Source organism: Phyllobates terribilis, unplaced genomic scaffold (assembly GCF_046119375.1).
Source record: "Phyllobates terribilis strain yellow unplaced genomic scaffold, ASM4611937v1 Scaffold_40__1_contigs__length_11209783, whole genome shotgun sequence".
Taxonomy (NCBI): Eukaryota; Metazoa; Chordata; class Amphibia; order Anura; family Dendrobatidae; genus Phyllobates; species Phyllobates terribilis.
Window position 1 is genome coordinate 10,778,514 of NW_027362800.1, and position 16,196 is coordinate 10,794,709.

The 16,196-nt window shown below is 43.0% G+C and overlaps 10 non-coding genes across 10 annotated transcripts; all 10 read right to left on the reverse strand.

Moving 5' to 3' along the window:
- Positions 1-172: 172 nt before the first annotated feature.
- On the reverse strand, positions 173-363 carry LOC141186358 (U2 spliceosomal RNA). The gene has a single exon (XR_012260645.1). It is a non-coding gene; the product is annotated as a U2 spliceosomal RNA (small nuclear RNA).
- Positions 364-1,482: 1,119 nt separating this feature from the next.
- On the reverse strand, positions 1,483-1,673 carry LOC141190921 (U2 spliceosomal RNA). The gene has a single exon (XR_012264930.1). It is a non-coding gene; the product is annotated as a U2 spliceosomal RNA (small nuclear RNA).
- Positions 1,674-2,793: 1,120 nt separating this feature from the next.
- On the reverse strand, positions 2,794-2,984 carry LOC141190922 (U2 spliceosomal RNA). The gene has a single exon (XR_012264931.1). It is a non-coding gene; the product is annotated as a U2 spliceosomal RNA (small nuclear RNA).
- A 1,121-nt stretch (positions 2,985-4,105) lies between these two features.
- LOC141190923 (U2 spliceosomal RNA) lies at positions 4,106-4,296 on the reverse strand. Its single transcript, XR_012264932.1, has one exon. It is a non-coding gene; the product is annotated as a U2 spliceosomal RNA (small nuclear RNA).
- Positions 4,297-5,418: 1,122 nt separating this feature from the next.
- On the reverse strand, positions 5,419-5,609 carry LOC141190924 (U2 spliceosomal RNA). Its single transcript, XR_012264933.1, has one exon. It is a non-coding gene; the product is annotated as a U2 spliceosomal RNA (small nuclear RNA).
- A 1,123-nt stretch (positions 5,610-6,732) lies between these two features.
- Positions 6,733-6,923, reverse strand: LOC141190925 (U2 spliceosomal RNA). Its single transcript, XR_012264934.1, has one exon. It is a non-coding gene; the product is annotated as a U2 spliceosomal RNA (small nuclear RNA).
- A 1,122-nt stretch (positions 6,924-8,045) lies between these two features.
- LOC141190926 (U2 spliceosomal RNA) lies at positions 8,046-8,236 on the reverse strand. Its single transcript, XR_012264935.1, has one exon. It is a non-coding gene; the product is annotated as a U2 spliceosomal RNA (small nuclear RNA).
- A 1,123-nt stretch (positions 8,237-9,359) lies between these two features.
- LOC141190927 (U2 spliceosomal RNA) lies at positions 9,360-9,550 on the reverse strand. Its single transcript, XR_012264936.1, has one exon. It is a non-coding gene; the product is annotated as a U2 spliceosomal RNA (small nuclear RNA).
- A 1,120-nt stretch (positions 9,551-10,670) lies between these two features.
- LOC141190929 (U2 spliceosomal RNA) lies at positions 10,671-10,861 on the reverse strand. Its single transcript, XR_012264938.1, has one exon. It is a non-coding gene; the product is annotated as a U2 spliceosomal RNA (small nuclear RNA).
- A 1,120-nt stretch (positions 10,862-11,981) lies between these two features.
- LOC141185787 (U2 spliceosomal RNA) lies at positions 11,982-12,177 on the reverse strand. Its single transcript, XR_012260403.1, has one exon. It is a non-coding gene; the product is annotated as a U2 spliceosomal RNA (small nuclear RNA).
- Between the last annotated feature and the right edge of the window lie 4,019 nt (positions 12,178-16,196).

Sequence of the window (16,196 nt, forward strand, 5' to 3'; positions counted from 1 at the left end):
GAAGTTGAACCAAAATGAGCTTGTCATCTGGCTTCTGCAACTTTTAACATGAAAAATCCAATGAGGAGAAGAAAAGCAAAGCCAAAGAGTCCATCCCAAAATCCGACAAACAAGCAAAATGAACAAAAAGCATTGAATTCAATTCTTTCTGATTTTAGAAACTGCATTAAAGAAGGGGTGCACCGGTCCTGGAGATACTGCAATACCAGGTCAATGCGTGGAGTGGACAGAGCAAGCTCTTTTTCCATCTCCCTGTTCTAAAAATTCATTTAATATATGGTCCCCAGATAGGGGACGTATCAGATATTAAACTGATAAGAACAGATACTACACTTGATCTTAGCCAAAAGGCCGAGAAGCGATAACCAGAATTGGTTTCCGACTACGGTGCCACCCAAGGATTCTGAAAAGTCCATTTGTGGAGATGGCCACCTGGACTCCCGTTAAGAAGACATGCTGTCAACCTCTAGATCCCTCACATGCCTGCACTTTTCGGCTTGCTGCTGCTGCAATCCACGCGTTTTAGATCTGCATAACTCCACCTCTTTTAGCACAGTACCCTCAACCCCCGGCTGTTCCCACCCGCCTCAACACCGTTGGAAGGGAGGAGAACCAATTAAGGCGGGGGGGGGTGGAACAAGCAGCTGTCTACCCTTAGCAGGAGGGTTGCTGATTAATTACCTCTCCTGCTGCTGCTGCTGCTGGCTGTCCAGCAGCAGACTGAAGGTGGCTGCTGCTGTGCGCAGGTATATAAAGGCTCAGAGCCTATTATGACACGCGCAGCCAGCGTTCCATTGCCACATTCCGTCTACTGCAGGCGGGATACCTGGATGGCTGAATGTCACTGAGAAGCTCACAGAGACCGCCATAAGCAACAGTTTAAAAGAATGCCACAGACTAATCAACCAAACTTTTTGGGTTGGTTTCTCTTTTATAGTCTGCAGGCATTAAATGAAAGAAGTCAGTGTTCCAGCAGAGGGAGACAACGTTTCAGAAAAGGCATTGTAGCAAACCAAAAAAGAAATTTTAAGCGCAGCAGAGTAACCAGCTCACATACCTGTTAGCTCAGGTGAGTTTAAAAGGCTGCTGTTGATAACAAGGGCATTTGCTAAATAGATGGTGTGTGTGCAACAATATACTGAAAGGTCAATTATATTGTGCAGCTTATCTCACCACCTGTAGTTATTTAGGTGAAAGCTCCAAAATGCTTGCCTAATATGTCTGTTTATCCAAAAGGAAGTATAGAGGGAGAGCTAGATAGATAGCATTGCATTACATTACATTACATGGCAATGCAATGCACAGTTGCTGAAGTTGAACCAAAATGAGCTTGTCATCTGGCTTCTGCAACTTTTAACATGAAAAATCCAATGAGGAGAAGAAAAGCAAAGCCAAAGAGTCCATCCCAAAATCCGACAAACAAGCAAAATGAACAAAAAGCATTGAATTCAATTCTTTCTGATTTTAGAAACTGCATTAAAGAAGGGGTGCACCGGTCCTGGAGATACTGCAATACCAGGTCAATGCGTGGAGTGGACAGAGCAAGCTCTTTTTCCATCTCCCTGTTCTAAAAATCCATTTAATATATGGTCCCCAGATAGGGGACGTATCAGATATTAAACTGATAAGAACAGATACTACACTTGATCTTAGCCAAAAGGCCGAGAAGCGATAACCAGAATTGGTTTCCGACTACGGTGCCACCCAAGGATTCTGAAAAGTCCATTTGTGGAGATGGCCACCTGGACTCCCGTTAAGAAGACATGCTGTCAACCTCTAGATCCCTCACATGCCTGCACTTTTCGGCTTGCTGCTGCTGCAATCCACGCGTTTTAGATCTGCATAACTCCACCTCTTTTAGCACAGTACCCTCAACCCCCGGCTGTTCCCACCCGCCTCAACACCGTTGGAAGGGAGGAGAACCAATTAAGGCGGGGGGGGGGTGGAACGAGCAGCTGTCTACCCTTAGCAGGAGGGTTGCTGATTAATTACCTCTCCTGCTGCTGCTGCTGCTGGCTGTCCAGCAGCAGACTGAAGGTGGCTGCTGCTGTGCGCAGGTATATAAAGGCTCAGAGCCTATTATGACACGCGCAGCCAGCGTTCCATTGCCACATTCCGTCTACTGCAGGCGGGATACCTGGATGGCTGAATGTCACTGAGAAGCTCACAGAGACCGCCATAAGCAACAGTTTAAAAGAATGCCACAGACTAATCAACCAAACTTTTTGGGTTGGTTTCTCTTTTATAGTCTGCAGGCATTAAATGAAAGAAGTCAGTGTTCCAGCAGAGGGAGACAACGTTTCAGAAAAGGCATTGTAGCAAACCAAAAAAGAAATTTTAAGCGCAGCAGAGTAACCAGCTCACATACCTGTTAGCTCAGGTGAGTTTAAAAGGCTGCTGTTGATAACAAGGGCATTTGCTAAATAGAAGGTGTGTGTGCAACAATATACTGAAAGGTCAATTATATTGTGCAGCTTATCTCACCACCTGTAGTTATTTAGGTGAAAGCTCCAAAATGCTTGCCTAATATGTCTGTTTATCCAAAAGGAAGTATAGAGGGAGAGCTAGATAGATAGCATTGCATTACATTACATTACATGGCAATGCAATGCACAGTTGCTGAAGTTGAACCAAAATGAGCTTGTCATCTGGCTTCTGCAACTTTTAACATGAAAAATCCAATGAGGAGAAGAAAAGCAAAGCCAAAGAGTCCATCCCAAAATCCGACAAACAAGCAAAATGAACAAAAAGCATTGAATTCAATTCTTTCTGATTTTAGAAACTGCATTAAAGAAGGGGTGCACCGGTCCTGGAGATACTGCAATACCAGGTCAATGCGTGGAGTGGACAGAGCAAGCTCTTTTTCCATCTCCCTGTTCTAAAAATCCATTTAATATATGGTCCCCAGATAGGGGACGTATCAGATATTAAACTGATAAGAACAGATACTACACTTGATCTTAGCCAAAAGGCCGAGAAGCGATAACCAGAATTGGTTTCCGACTACGGTGCCACCCAAGGATTCTGAAAAGTCCATTTGTGGAGATGGCCACCTGGACTCCCGTTAAGAAGACATGCTGTCAACCTCTAGATCCCTCACATGCCTGCACTTTTCGGCTTGCTGCTGCTGCAATCCACGCGTTTTAGATCTGCATAACTCCACCTCTTTTAGCACAGTACCCTCAACCCCCGGCTGTTCCCACCCGCCTCAACACCGTTGGAAGGGAGGAGAACCAATTAAGGCGGGGGGCGGGGTGGAACGAGCAGCTGTCTACCCTTAGCAGGAGGGTTGCTGATTAATTACCTCTCCTGCTGCTGCTGCTGCTGGCTGTCCAGCAGCAGACTGAAGGTGGCTGCTGCTGTGCGCAGGTATATAAAGGCTCAGAGCCTATTATGACACGCGCAGCCAGCGTTCCATTGCCACATTCCGTCTACTGCAGGCGGGATACCTGGATGGCTGAATGTCACTGAGAAGCTCACAGAGACCGCCATAAGCAACAGTTTAAAAGAATGCCACAGACTAATCAACCAAACTTTTTGGGTTGGTTTCTCTTTTATAGTCTGCAGGCATTAAATGAAAGAAGTCAGTGTTCCAGCAGAGGGAGACAACGTTTCAGAAAAGGCATTGTAGCAAACCAAAAAAGAAATTTTAAGCTCAGCAGAGTAACCAGCTCACATACCTGTTAGCTCAGGTGAGTTTAAAAGGCTGCTGTTGATAACAAGGGCATTTGCTAAATAGATGGTGTGTGTGCAACAATATACTGAAAGGTCAATTATATTGTGCAGCTTATCTCACCACCTGTAGTTATTTAGGTGAAAGCTCCAAAATGCTTGCCTAATATGTCTGTTTATCCAAAAGGAAGTATAGAGGGAGAGCTAGATAGATAGCATTGCATTACATTACATTACATGGCAATGCAATGCACAGTTGCTGAAGTTGAACCAAAATGAGCTTGTCATCTGGCTTCTGCAACTTTTAACATGAAAAATCCAATGAGGAGAAGAAAAGCAAAGCCAAAGAGTCCATCCCAAAATCCGACAAACAAGCAAAATGAACAAAAAGCATTGAATTCAATTCTTTCTGATTTTAGAAACTGCATTAAAGAAGGGGTGCACCGGTCCTGGAGATACTGCAATACCAGGTCAATGCGTGGAGTGGACAGAGCAAGCTCTTTTTCCATCTCCCTGTTCTAAAAATCCATTTAATATATGGTCCCCAGATAGGGGACGTATCAGATATTAAACTGATAAGAACAGATACTACACTTGATCTTAGCCAAAAGGCCGAGAAGCGATAACCAGAATTGGTTTCCGACTACGGTGCCACCCAAGGATTCTGAAAAGTCCATTTGTGGAGATGGCCACCTGGACTCCCGTTAAGAAGACATGCTGTCAACCTCTAGATCCCTCACATGCCTGCACTTTTCGGCTTGCTGCTGCTGCAATCCACGCGTTTTAGATCTGCATAACTCCACCTCTTTTAGCACAGTACCCTCAACCCCCGGCTGTTCCCACCCGCCTCAACACCGTTGGAAGGGAGGAGAACCAATTAAGGCGGGGGGTGGGGGTGGAACGAGCAGCTGTCTACTCTTAGCAGGAGGGTTGCTGATTAATTACCTCTCCTGCTGCTGCTGCTGCTGGCTGTCCAGCAGCAGACTGAAGGTGGCTGCTGCTGTGCGCAGGTATATAAAAGCTCAGAGCCTATTATGACACGCGCAGCCAGCGTTCCATTGCCACATTCCGTCTACTGCAGGCGGGATACCTGGATGGCTGAATGTCACTGAGAAGCTCACAGAGACCGCCATAAGCAACAGTTTAAAAGAATGCCACAGACTAATCAACCAAACTTTTTGGGTTGGTTTCTCTTTTATAGTCTGCAGGCATTAAATGAAAGAAGTCAGTGTTCCAGCAGAGGGAGACAACGTTTCAGAAAAGGCATTGTAGCAAACCAAAAAAGAAATTTTAAGCGCAGCAGAGTAACCAGCTCACATACCTGTTAGCTCAGGTGAGTTTAAAAGGCTGCTGTTGATAACAAGGGCATTTGCTAAATAGATGGTGTGTGTGCAACAATATACTGAAAGGTCAATTATATTGTGCAGCTTATCTCACCACCTGTAGTTATTTAGGTGAAAGCTCCAAAATGCTTGCCTAATATGTCTGTTTATCCAAAAGGAAGTATAGAGGGAGAGCTAGATAGATAGCATTGCATTACATTACATTACATGGCAATGCAATGCACAGTTGCTGAAGTTGAACCAAAATGAGCTTGTCATCTGGCTTCTGCAACTTTTAACATGAAAAATCCAATGAGGAGAAGAAAAGCAAAGCCAAAGAGTCCATCCCAAAATCCGACAAACAAGCAAAATGAACAAAAAGCATTGAATTCAATTCTTTCTGATTTTAGAAACTGCATTAAAGAAGGGGTGCACCGGTCCTGGAGATACTGCAATACCAGGTCAATGCGTGGAGTGGACAGAGCAAGCTCTTTTTCCATCTCCCTGTTCTAAAAATCCATTTAATATATGGTCCCCAGATAGGGGACGTATCAGATATTAAACTGATAAGAACAGATACTACACTTGATCTTAGCCAAAAGGCCGAGAAGCGATAACCAGAATTGGTTTCCGACTACGGTGCCACCCAAGGATTCTGAAAAGTCCATTTGTGGAGATGGCCACCTGGACTCCCGTTAAGAAGACATGCTGTCAACCTCTAGATCCCTCACATGCCTGCACTTTTCGGCTTGCTGCTGCTGCAATCCACGCGTTTTAGATCTGCATAACTCCACCTCTTTTAGCACAGTACCCTCAACCCCCGGCTGTTCCCACCCGCCTCAACACCGTTGGAAGGGAGGAGAACCAATTAAGGCGGGGGGGGGGGGGTGGAACGAGCAGCTGTCTACCCTTAGCAGGAGGGTTGCTGATTAATTACCTCTCCTGCTGCTGCTGCTGCTGGCTGTCCAGCAGCAGACTGAAGGTGGCTGCTGCTGTGCGCAGGTATATAAAGGCTCAGAGCCTATTATGACACGCGCAGCCAGCGTTCCATTGCCACATTCCGTCTACTGCAGGCGGGATACCTGGATGGCTGAATGTCACTGAGAAGCTCACAGAGACCGCCATAAGCAACAGTTTAAATGAATGCCACAGACTAATCAACCAAACTTTTTGGGTTGGTTTCTCTTTTATAGTCTGCAGGCATTAAATGAAAGAAGTCAGTGTTCCAGCAGAGGGAGACAACATTTCAGAAAAGGCATTGTAGCAAACCAAAAAAGAAATTTTAAGCGCAGCAGAGTAACCAGCTCACATACCTGTTAGCTCAGGTGAGTTTAAAAGGCTGCTGTTGATAACAAGGGCATTTGCTAAATAGATGGTGTGTGTGCAACAATATACTGAAAGGTCAATTATATTGTGCAGCTTATCTCACCACCTGTAGTTATTTAGGTGAAAGCTCCAAAATGCTTGCCTAATATGTCTGTTTATCCAAAAGGAAGTATAGAGGGAGAGCTAGATAGATAGCATTGCATTACATTACATTACATGGCAATGCAATGCACAGTTGCTGAAGTTGAACCAAAATGAGCTTGTCATCTGGCTTCTGCAACTTTTAACATGAAAAATCCAATGAGGAGAAGAAAAGCAAAGCCAAAGAGTCCATCCCAAAATCCGACAAACAAGCAAAATGAACAAAAAGCATTGAATTCAATTCTTTCTGATTTTAGAAACTGCATTAAAGAAGGGGTGCACCGGTCCTGGAGATACTGCAATACCAGGTCAATGCGTGGAGTGGACAGAGCAAGCTCTTTTTCCATCTCCCTGTTCTAAAAATCCATTTAATATATGGTCCCCAGATAGGGGACGTATCAGATATTAAACTGATAAGAACAGATACTACACTTGATCTTAGCCAAAAGGCCGAGAAGCGATAACCAGAATTGGTTTCCGACTACGGTGCCACCCAAGGATTCTGAAAAGTCCATTTGTGGAGATGGCCACCTGGACTCCCGTTAAGAAGACATGCTGTCAACCTCTAGATCCCTCACATGCCTGCACTTTTCGGCTTGCTGCTGCTGCAATCCACGCGTTTTAGATCTGCATAACTCCACCTCTTTTAGCACAGTACCCTCAACCCCCGGCTGTTCCCACCCGCCTCAACACCGTTGGAAGGGAGGAGAACCAATTAAGGCGGGGGGTGGGGGTGGAATGAGCAGCTGTCTACCCTTAGCAGGAGGGTTGCTGATTAATTACCTCTCCTGCTGCTGCTGCTGCTGGCTGTCGAGCAGCAGACTGAAGGTGGCTGCTGCTGTGCGCAGGTATATAAAGGCTCAGAGCCTATTATGACACGCGCAGCCAGCGTTCCATTGCCACATTCCGTCTACTGCAGGCGGGATACCTGGATGGCTGAATGTCACTGAGAAGCTCACAGAGACCGCCATAAGCAACAGTTTAAAAGAATGCCACAGACTAATCAACCAAACTTTTTGGGTTGGTTTCTCTTTTATAGTCTGCAGGCATTAAATGAAAGAAGTCAGTGTTCCAGCAGAGGGAGACAACGTTTCAGAAAAGGCATTGTAGCAAACCAAAAAAGAAATTTTAAGCGCAGCAGAGTAACCAGCTCACATACCTGTTAGCTCAGGTGAGTTTAAAAGGCTGCTGTTGATAACAAGGGCATTTGCTAAATAGATGGTGTGTGTGCAACAATATACTGAAAGGTCAATTATATTGTGCAGCTTATCTCACCACCTGTAGTTATTTAGGTGAAAGCTCCAAAATGCTTGCCTAATATGTCTGTTTATCCAAAAGGAAGTATAGAGGGAGAGCTAGATAGATAGCATTGCATTACATTACATTACATGGCAATGCAATGCACAGTTGCTGAAGTTGAACCAAAATGAGCTTGTCATCTGGCTTCTGCAACTTTTAACATGAAAAATCCAATGAGGAGAAGAAAAGCAAAGCCAAAGAGTCCATCCCAAAATCCGACAAACAAGCAAAATGAACAAAAAGCATTGAATTCAATTCTTTCTGATTTTAGAAACTGCATTAAAGAAGGGGTGCACCGGTCCTGGAGATACTGCAATACCAGGTCAATGCGTGGAGTGGACAGAGCAAGCTCTTTTTCCATCTCCCTGTTCTAAAAATCCATTTAATATATGGTCCCCAGATAGGGGACGTATCAGATATTAAACTGATAAGAACAGATACTACACTTGATCTTAGCCAAAAGGCCGAGAAGCGATAACCAGAATTGGTTTCCGACTACGGTGCCACCCAAGGATTCTGAAAAGTCCATTTGTGGAGATGGCCACCTGGACTCCCGTTAAGAAGACATGCTGTCAACCTCTAGATCCCTCACATGCCTGCACTTTTCGGCTTGCTGCTGCTGCAATCCACGCGTTTTAGATCTGCATAACTCCACCTCTTTTAGCACAGTACCCTCAACCCCCGGCTGTTCCCACCCGCCTCAACACCGTTGGAAGGGAGGAGAACCAATTAAGGCAGGGGGGTGGGGGTGGAACGAGCAGCTGTCTACCCTTAGCAGGAGGGTTGCTGATTAATTACCTCTCCTGCTGCTGCTGCTGCTGGCTGTCCAGCAGCAGACTGAAGGTGGCTGCTGCTGTGCGCAGGTATATAAAGGCTCAGAGCCTATTATGACACGCGCAGCCAGCGTTCCATTGCCACATTCCGTCTACTGCAGGCGAGATACCTGGATGGCTGAATGTCACTGAGAAGCTCACAGAGACCGCCATAAGCAACAGTTTAAAAGAATGCCACAGACTAATCAACCAAACTTTTTGGGTTGGTTTCTCTTTTATAGTCTGCAGGCATTAAATGAAAGAAGTCAGTGTTCCAGCAGAGGGAGACAACGTTTCAGAAAAGGCATTGTAGCAAACCAAAAAAGAAATTTTAAGCGCAGCAGAGTAACCAGCTCACATACCTGTTAGCTCAGGTGAGTTTAAAAGGCTGCTGTTGATAACAAGGGCATTTGCTAAATAGATGGTGTGTGTGCAACAATATACTGAAAGGTCAATTATATTGTGCAGCTTATCTCACCACCTGTAGTTATTTAGGTGAAAGCTCCAAAATGCTTGCCTAATATGTCTGTTTATCCAAAAGGAAGTATAGAGGGAGAGCTAGATAGATAGCATTGCATTACATTACATTACATGGCAATGCAATGCACAGTTGCTGAAGTTGAACCAAAATGAGCTTGTCATCTGGCTTCTGCAACTTTTAACATGAAAAATCCAATGAGGAGAAGAAAAGCAAAGCCAAAGAGTCCATCCCAAAATCCGACAAACAAGCAAAATGAACAAAAAGCATTGAATTCAATTCTTTCTGATTTTAGAAACTGCATTAAAGAAGGGGTGCACCGGTCCTGGAGATACTGCAATACCAGGTCAATGCGTGGAGTGGACAGAGCAAGCTCTTTTTCCATCTCCCTGTTCTAAAAATCCATTTAATATATGGTCCCCAGATAGGGGACGTATCAGATATTAAACTGATAAGAACAGATACTACACTTGATCTTAGCCAAAAGGCCGAGAAGCGATAACCAGAATTGGTTTCCGACTACGGTGCCACCCAAGGATTCTGAAAAGTTCATTTGTGGAGATGGCCACCTGGACTCCCGTTAAGAAGACATGCTGTCAACCTCTAGATCCCTCACATGCCTGCACTTTTCGGCTTGCTGCTGCTGCAATCCACGCGTTTTAGATCTGCATAACTCCACCTCTTTTAGCACAGTACCCTCAACCCCCGGCTGTTCCCACCCGCCTCAACACCGTTGGAAGGGAGGAGAACCAATTAAGGCGGGGGGGGGGTGGAACGAGCAGCTGTCTACCCTTAGCAGGAGGGTTGCTGATTAATTACCTCTCCTGCTGCTGCTGCTGCTGGCTGTCCAGCAGCAGACTGAAGGTGGCTGCTGCTGTGCGCAGGTATATAAAGGCTCAGAGCCTATTATGACACGCGCAGCCAGCGTTCCATTGCCACATTCCGTCTACTGCAGGCGGGATACCTGGATGGCTGAATGTCACTGAGAAGCTCACAGAGACCGCCATAAGCAACAGTTTAAAAGAATGCCACAGACTAATCAACCAAACTTTTTGGGTTGGTTTCTCTTTTATAGTCTGCAGGCATTAAATGAAAGAAGTCAGTGTTCCAGCAGAGGGAGACAACGTTTCAGAAAAGGCATTGTAGCAAACCAAAAAAGAAATTTTAAGCGCAGCAGAGTAACCAGCTCACATACCTGTTAGCTCAGGTGAGTTTAAAAGGCTGCTGTTGATAACAAGGGCATTTGCTAAATAGATGGTGTGTGTGCAACAATATACTGAAAGGTCAATTATATTGTGCAGCTTATCTCACCACCTGTAGTTATTTAGGTGAAAGCTCCAAAATGCTTGCCTAATATGTCTGTTTATCCAAAAGGAAGTATAGAGGGAGAGCTAGATAGATAGCATTGCATTACATTACATTACATGGCAATGCAATGCACAGTTGCTGAAGTTGAACCAAAATGAGCTTGTCATCTGGCTTCTGCAACTTTTAACATGAAAAATCCAATGAGGAGAAGAAAAGCAAAGCCAAAGAGTCCATCCCAAAATCCGACAAACAAGCAAAATGAACAAAAAGCATTGAATTCAATTCTTTCTAATTTTAGAAACTGCATTAAAGAAGGGGTGCACCGGTCCTGGAGATACTGCAATACCAGGTCAATGCGTGGAGTGGACAGAGCAAGCTCTTTTTCCATCTCCCTGTTCTAAAAATCCATTTAATATATGGTCCCCAGATAGGGGACGTATCAGATATTAAACTGATAAGAACAGATACTACACTTGATCTTAGCCAAAAGGCCGAGAAGCGATAACCAGAATTGGTTTCCGACTACGGTGCCACCCAAGGATTCTGAAAAGTCCTTTTGTGGAGATGGCCACCTGGACTCCCGTTAAGAAGACATGCTGTCAACCTCTAGATCCCTCACATGCCTGCACTTTTCGGCTTGCTGCTGCTGCAATCCACGCGTTTTAGATCTGCATAACTCCACCTCTTTTAGCACAGTACCCTCAACCCCCGGCTGTTCCCACCGGCCTCAACACCGTTGGAAGGGAGGAGAACCAATTAAGGCGGGGGGGGGGTGGAACGAGCAGCTGTCTACCCTTAGCAGGAGGGTTGCTGATTAATTACCTCTCCTGCTGCTGCTGCTGCTGGCTGTCCAGCAGCAGACTGAAGGTGGCTGCTGCTGTGCGCAGGTATATAAAGGCTCAGAGCCTATTATGACACGTGCAGCCAGCGTTCCATTGCCACATTCCGTCTACTGCAGGCGGGATACCTGGATGGCTGAATGTCACTGAGAAGCTCACAGAGACCGCCATAAGCAACAGTTTAAAAGAATGCCACAGACTAATCAACCAAACTTTTTGGGTTGGTTTCTCTTTTATAGTCTGCAGGCATTAAATGAAAGAAGTCAGTGTTCCAGCAGAGGGAGACAACGTTTCAGAAAAGGCATTGTAGCAAACCAAAAAAGAAATTTTAAGCGCAGCAGAGTAACCAGCTCACATACCTGTTAGCTCAGGTGAGTTTAAAAGGCTGCTGTTGATAACAAGGGCATTTGCTAAATAGATGGTGTGTGTGCAACAATATACTGAAAGGTCAATTATATTGTGCAGCTTATCTCACCACCTGTAGTTATTTAGGTGAAAGCTCCAAAATGCTTGCCTAATATGTCTGTTTATCCAAAAGGAAGTATAGAGGGAGAGCTAGATAGATAGCATTGCATTACATTACATTACATGGCAATGCAATGCACAGTTGCTGAAGTTGAACCAAAATGAGCTTGTCATCTGGCTTCTGCAACTTTTAACATGAAAAATCCAATGAGGAGAAGAAAAGCAAAGCCAAAGAGTCCATCCCAAAATCCGACAAACAAGCAAAATGAACAAAAAGCATTGAATTCAATTCTTTCTGATTTTAGAAACTGCATTAAAGAAGGGGTGCACCGGTCCTGGAGATACTGCAATACCAGGTCAATGCGTGGAGTGGACAGAGCAAGCTCTTTTTCCATCTCCCTGTTCTAAAAATCCATTTAATATATGGTCCCCAGATAGGGGACGTATCAGATATTAAACTGATAAGAACAGATTTTTTTTAATTTGGCTATCCCCCACATGGGGATAAAAACCGTTTATTTAAAATTTAACAAATTACAGAAATAAAACCATTACATCCACATTACACTTTCGGGACTTCAAAGAAAAATAAAAATTCCATCACAGCAAATTTTACAAGACTTCAAATATTCCATACGTTAAAAAGCCATTTGCCTGCCAACGTTACATTCTTTTTCCTGTCCAATAAATAGTATATGTACATTTCACTTTTACAAAAGGCTAAAACATCATCTACTGGTAACATTTCATGTTTAAAAACAGCAATATTTCTAGCATTCCAGAGCGCTATCTTGGCACAATTCACTATCTTCCACGCCATTATTTTTTGGTCCATTGTTGGGCCTTCCAGAAGACCATATAACACTGATGCAAAATTAAAGTCCTTGAGGTCCACCATTTTCTCCAGCAGGGGGATTAGTCTTCTCCAGAACTCTTTAGCAAAAGCACAAGTCCATAAAAGATGCTTCACTGTCTCTTCTTCTTGACAACCTTCTCTTGGGCAGATGGCAGACCTCACAAAACCTCTTCTGTACTGGAATGCCCGGCAAGGAAGACAGTTGTGTGCGCAGCTCCAAGACATGTCTTTCTGTACATTAAAAAGATAAGGGGCGTTAATCATTTTCCATATGTGTACAGTTTTGTCATCATCATAACGTTCAATATCACACAACGTCACATCAGTACTAATTTGTTTGAGTAGTGTCTTGCTGTTACATAGATCCCCTGTCTGTTTCTTATTCAAATTAAAATCAAGAATAATTTTCTTTAAAATCTCATAATGTGCAGGTAGGTTAAAAGCATAAGGAAAGGATAAAACCGTTTCAAACCAACCAAACCTTCTCATGAGAAAACCAGTGTTAAAACGCATAAAATAGGAAAGGTAATTATCTTTAAAAAGGGTTTTAAAACAGAAACAGAAAAAATGTATTAAAAGAAACTTATCTAAAACAGGGAAATCTTTCCCACCTTTAACCTTTGGCTTTGTCACAATTTCTCTTTTGAGTTTCTCCATTTTTGAGCCCCAAAAAAAGGTAAAACATACTTTTGTAATTCGTTTCAACAAATTTGTAGGAGGGGGGAACACCAAACTAAGATATAACAGGATAGGTAATATCACCATTTTTACAATCAGAACTTTACCTTCCATTGACAGCTTTCTCATATTCCACATGCAGATTTTCTGATTAATTTTCTGTGCTGCCGCATCCCAGCTATTAAAACCATTATTAGATTCATTAAAAGAAACACCTAAAATAGTAATGGAATCTGTAACTGCAATTGGTACATCATGTAAACTCATTCCCCCGACATTTAAAATATTACATTTAGTAAGATTAATTTTAAAACCGGAAACTGTACAAAAAGACTGAATTTGGCTTATCGTTTTTTGTATTGAAGGTACATCACATCCAAACACGGCTACATCATCCATATAGCTTACAACTTTAACTTGTAGACCGTTCCCTCCGGGTAAGGGTACTCCACATATTTGCTTATCCTGGCGTATTGTACATAAAAGGGGTTCTATAGCACATATAAAAAGCAGGGGGGACAAAGGGCAACCCTGCTTCACCCCTGATTTTAAAACTACCTCTTTTGTTTTAAAACCATTAACTAAAATCTTACTCGTACAATCATTATAAAAAGCTTTAAGAGACAATAAAAACCCACCCGGAATGCCCATTTTTTCTAAAACTTTAAAAAGATAAAAATGAGACACGCGGTCAAAAGCTTTCTCAAAATCCACCGCTAGGATTGACATCTTTGTCTTTCTGGTTTTTACATCTTCAATACAATCTTTCACCAGGTTTAAATTGTCCCAGATACTACGCCCAGGTACCCCGCATACCTGATTTGCATGAATTATTTTATGTATCACCTTTTTCAACCGATTTGCACAGATCTTAGCCATAATTTTGTAATCACTATTTAAAAGAGTTATCGGCCTCCAGTTTTTAAGATCCGTTTTGTCACCTTTTTTGTATAGTAGTGATACCTCACCTTTCTTCCATGAGTTGAGTAAAACCTTATTATTAAAAACTTCGGAAAACAAATTAAACAAATCATCTTTTAAAATATCATAAAAACTTATATAAAACTCTATGGGGATACCATCAGGGCCCGGCACTTTACCATTTTTAAAACTCTTCATGGTTTCTAAAATCTCTTCCTCAACTAGAGGTTGGGATAAAAAACTTTGGGCATCAGCATCTAGGGTGGACTTGATCTCCCCCAGGAAAGTGTGTATTAAATCATGGTCTACAGTTTTTACATTAAAAAGATCATTAAAATAGACATTTACCTTATCCAATATAACGTTGATATTATTATCTCCATCTATGTTATCAATTATTGTTTTTGTCTGTTTGTTTTTCTTAAAAAAATACCTGGAACAAGTCTCATCCTCTTCTACGTGTTTTACCTTTGAACGAAAAATCAGTTCTTTTCCTTTTTGTTCCAACCACTTTGAAATTTCTCCTTTAAGACTCAATATATCATTACCTACATCCAGACCATTGTCTTTGAATTTGTACAATGTCTGTAACCTGATATTAAGAAAATTATAGATCTCAAACTTTTCTTTAGCTTTTTGTATGCTTTTCTTAATAAAGAAATCTTTAATGCTTATTTTCATTCTATCCCACCAGGAGCTAAAAGAAATATTGGGGTTTTTCCTTTTTCTACACTTTACATAAAACTCAATAAAATCCGATAAAATTTGTGGATCTTTTAAAAGGGACACATTCAATTTCCAAGATTTCTTACCACATTTCTTCTTTCCATTAATCCTCACTCTAAAAGATAAAACCTTGTGATCTGAGAGAATATTAGTTAAAACTTCACATTTCACTGGCAGTATTTTTTCTGAACCTAAAACAAAATCTATCCTGGAGCTACATGTAGAATTGCTCCAGGTGAAACCAGCGTCTATAGGGCTATCCTTGTTACATTCTTTATACACATCAGTTAATTTACAATCATTTATAATATTGCTTAACATTCCAGACGTTTTGTCATAATTTCTACTCACGGAACCGGAGCGTCGGCTTTCGCCTTTTAAAATACAATTAAAATCACCTGCCAGGATAAAAGGTTCAGAAATGTTAATAAATAAAGGTAAAATTTCCAGCATATCAGCCCTTTCATTTTTATCAGGTGACCCATAAAAATTTAAAAACTGCCATCTTGTCCCATCAATAAAAGCCTTAACTAAAAGAATACTGTGATGAAAGCCGGCCGGTGGGTGCAGCTCTCTGGCGCCCCCTTACCTCTCAGGTCAGTCAAGGTACTGCACCTAGAGAAAGTAGTGCCAGGTAGCTGCAACCAGCGCAGGGAACACGGTAGTGTGTTATCCCTTCAACGTCACTAAACCGTAACGTCACTACACAGCACAACTCGCTAGCGCCCTCTTAGCCTCAGGTCAGTCAAGGAACTGCACCTAGGATAAGCGGTCGCCAGAGAGACTGTCCTGTAACCTACTGGGTATCGGGGCCCTCTGTAGTGAGGGCGGTATATATATCTTCCTTGGCCGCGCCAGGAATATATATATCTGAACCTCCGACCGTCACTACCAGCCTTCCCCAATCCCCAGTTGGTATGCTGCCACCAGTCCCTATTTTAGATATACGCCCAGTCCGTGAATGGGCCTATATCGGGTCAGGAACCAACCCTGGGTAGCGTTTTTGGCTTGAGCCGAGCTCACACGGACGTGCGTTCGTTATGCAGAATAAAAGGCAGGCCCACAATTACTTGAGGTAATTGATTATAATAATACACTAGATACACGATATACAACTAAATATACACAGGTATAAGGTCAGGCTAAACTATACAACAATGGAATACAACACACAGAATCACCACAGCATATCAGTTACCGGTTTCTTGATTTTCTTGTGACGCAGGGAGAGGATTCTGCGATCGCAGGCACGGTTCTTTGTTACAGGCTGAGGCCTACCACCGCATGGTCAAACTGCTCCTCCCCTTGGTGGCCTCAGCTGGTGCTCAGATGTTCAGCACACCACTCTTGGGT